Here is a 3856-nt window from a genome sequence, read left to right on the forward strand (position 1 = left end):
TTGTTGTCTCCTACTATTGGGTTCTCTTTGATAGGCATCATTAGGAAAAAGATTGACATTTTTCCCTTTGTCTTGGGTTCATCTTGTAAGGGTAAGAGAAATCTTGTTGTGGATCATTGCAGACATTCTTTGCAAAATTTTATTCCTTCTACTCAACCTACTCCTCTCATGAGGTCGTGAATTGAGTTTGGATTCAAACATCTAGGACATTCCCATCTCCTTAAGGTTGCTTGTAACCTTGTTCCCCTTATGTCCCTTCTTTGGCTTGCTAGTTTGCCTTTTTATAGTTTTTAGCTTTTCTTTTTTGGGCAGCATGTGTTGGATTTAGACCTTCTCAATTTGGTTGGTTTTCTCACTCATGAGATCCCTCTGTGTTGCTTGGTAGGTTGATATGTAAAGGTTCGAGCCCTCTCCTACTGTATCTAATCAAAACAATCAATGAGGAGTAGAGAATATAGTAAAATCGGAGAGAAAAAGTATACATAATAATGGAAAAGGTGCAGGATTACAAATTAGATATGTGTAGTGTAAAATCAATCTACAATCACATAATAAACCTAAGATCAATTAAGATTTTGTATACAATTTTTGACATTGACTGTTTCCAAATTATGTATCTTTTGATATGAAAGTGAGTAGAATCTACAGTTCACCAATATTATCTTAATCATTAAGTATATTAATAAAATATCCATACCCTTATACATTTAATTTCCTAAAATAGCATCAATTTACACAATTTATTTTTTTCAACTAATAATTTAATTTATTTAATCTAAACTGATATATAATAAATTGTTTAAATTTATTTAATTAACCTAAATTGAAAGGCTATTCTACATTACAATGTCTCACATTCTTGTGAGTTCATTATACTCTATTTTATATTAAATAAAAATCTTATAGGAGCAGTCAAACATAAAAGGTTAATAATTCCCCATGCAAGTGAATATATTTAGTTGCGTCGTATGCAATTACACCGGATGTGTTTGTAGTTTCAAGAAACATTCGCATAAATTACTTTTTTGAATTACTGGTATGAACATAAATTCAACTATTTCCTATCTATATATTGCAGTTCTTGTGAGATTTACCTAAGAAATGCTTTTAAGTTACAATCGAGATAATATAAACAAACACTGGCTTGACGTTCTACCACTACGCTTCAAATTTGAGAAAAATATTATTCGCTATTTTCCATATATTCATCTTTAGTGATAACTAAGAAGCCTCATTCCGTGTGCTCATGCTTGCAAAGTAACAGAATTGAGGGATTCCTAAGAATTTGTCTATAATGCATGCATTTGGTTTAATAGCTGCAACCTTTTTTGTAGGTGACAACACCCGAACTTGCAGTGATAGAGCCCACAATAGAGGAAGGTCTTGCCAGCATACTCGAAGCTTTGGCATAGCTTGAGGATGCTTTAGCCCCTGATGCTATGAAGAATGCCCCATTTAACATAAGATCTCCCACTGATCTCCAGTTGCCTTCTGTTGAATCTTGGTGCTTTGTAACCTGCAAATTACTCATCGTATAACTATACTACAACCGTTGAATACCAAAGATATAAGAGACATGAGTTGTACAGGTCTTTTACCTCCTTTTACCTCCTTGTGGAATCGATAATCAGGAGCAAGGAATCTGTTGCCTTGGCTGTTAATGGTGGGGTTTGCACTTCCCCCGATTGCATACACTTCCCAGTGGGTGTAATCATTGTTCACCACATGAAAGTATCCATGTCGACATCTGCATCATAACGTTAATATCTTAAAGACTTGAGCAAATAAACTTCAGCAAGTTTTATATTCGTGGTCTTTGTGCAAGGAATACAGTTTGTTACAGAATTCTATTCACACCTGGGCATACGTTGAACAAGCCCTTCTCCAAAGTGGTTGAAAGCAACTGTTACTTGCATTTTGACGTCCTTGGTGTAGCCGTCGATGTGTCCCAGGAGCATCACCTAGAAAAAGCCAATAAATATTGGACTTGAGAAATAGCGTTCTATCGACAATTTAATAAATACTCACATTTTTTTCGTTCAAGTCTAGTAATAGGCTTTTAATACCCTACCCTAAAATCCTCGGATAAAAAATACAATTGTGAAACCTAATTTCAAAGAAAAGTATATTTATGGTAGACCAAAAAAGCAGTTTTGAGCACCTTGTCATGGTGAGTGAAAAAGCTGTTTGAAATGGTTATAGCAGTGGAACCCATGATGGCGTCGATCAATCCATCTGCGCAACTTGACAATGAACAGTGGTCAACCCAAATTGCGCTTGATCCAAAGATGGAAATCCCATTCCATCACTCTTGGTTCTAAACCCATAATGTTATTAGCTTTATTTGCATGAATAAACAAAAAAAAACTATTAACTAAAAATAGCTTATGCATGGTGATGAATGGATAGCTTCATGTCCAAACTGGAGTTGCATGGAGCTGCATGATAGAGCAGCATCACTTATCAACAAATGTGTCGGGGAGCTCCTAACATTTGTATTTCCGGCAGGTTTACAGTCGTGGATATGAACTCCATGAATGATAATATTGGTCACATACTGAATTGTAATGCAAGCTCCATTTGCTTTATGAACATTGGCACCTCTACCATCAATAGTCTTATAACTGTTCATGATAAGCTCCTCCTTGAGCTGAATAACCATATCTCTTTGGAAAATAATCCAGAGAGGTTCGGTTTGAATAACAGCGTGCCGCAGAGTGCCAGGTCGAGGATTGACCGGGTCATCGTCATTTGGATCTGTAACTATATAAAATCTGCCATTCTTACCTCCAATGGCGTTTTTGCCAAATCCGATGGCACAATCAGCCAGTCTCTTTCGGTTGTTAACCCAGTTAGGATCACAACGCCAACAGTCATCGATGGGGTTCCCCGTTTCGCACGAGCTCAGCTTTCTTTCGAATTATTTAAACTCCTGCACAATAGTTCTTGAAGTAAATAATCTCAACTGTCTGTAATATATGCTAGGTATAAAAAAATGCTAGGACTTGGAAATTCTTTTAATTGAACTGACTTAAATATCTTTTCTGTAGTGAATTTTCTTTCATTGAATCTGTCTCAACGACGACAATTGTTAATTATCCAATGGCATGATGATATGGGTGATAGAAATTTGTTCTATAACTGCTGCATACCAGCTACAGTTACAAGAATAGTATTATAGAAATTACAGTGAAGAAAACGTCGAGGAACAGCATAAGAATAAATAGAACATTTATAATAAACCTTGTCATTTAGGATTTCATACTAATGTACTAAATTCAATAAGATATTGGATTTCATTTCTATACTACCATAAATAAATTCTCTAAAATGTCTAAATCATCTGAAAGGCGAGATGGTTACCTTTCTACCATTTGAACTACAAGCTCCGGCTTCTAAACATGATATTTATCACTATTCTCAGCCTTAGTCATATTGAAGGGGGTTCTTATTGATTCCACCATTACTAACTTGAAGAAAAAGACAGCAAGAAGAAGAAACAATGGCTGTAACGCTTGTCTGCTCGCCATTTTGGATAGGAGAAAACCTGCAATGGTTGTATTACATGCTATGGCTTTGGGCTATCTTATATACAAAATCATCATGTGCAAAATCTGTAGAGAAGGGGGAATCTTGACCCCGACGTTTGAAAAATTGTTGTATGCACGTTATCTCAGTGCGATTATTAGGGTGGTAATGCACATGACTATAGCGCTTGACTGCAACGTTTCTTAGAATTGAGAGTTTTCTCCAAATCTATTTGAAAAACGCGGCATTTTATTCGTGTCTGCTTTCCATGGTGACTCCATTGAGTTATTCAGAAGTAACGCTTCTTTGGGTTTCACATTAAAACATG

The 3856-nt window shown here is 35.8% G+C and overlaps 1 pseudogene; it reads right to left on the reverse strand.

The window, feature by feature from the left end:
• Positions 1-1309: 1309 nt before the first annotated feature.
• Positions 1310-3530, reverse strand: LOC131068866 (probable pectate lyase 18; annotated as a pseudogene).
• Positions 3531-3856: the final 326 nt, after the last annotated feature.

This window comes from Cryptomeria japonica, chromosome 3, assembly GCF_030272615.1.
Source record: "Cryptomeria japonica chromosome 3, Sugi_1.0, whole genome shotgun sequence".
NCBI classification, from domain to species: Eukaryota; Viridiplantae; Streptophyta; class Pinopsida; order Cupressales; family Cupressaceae; genus Cryptomeria; species Cryptomeria japonica.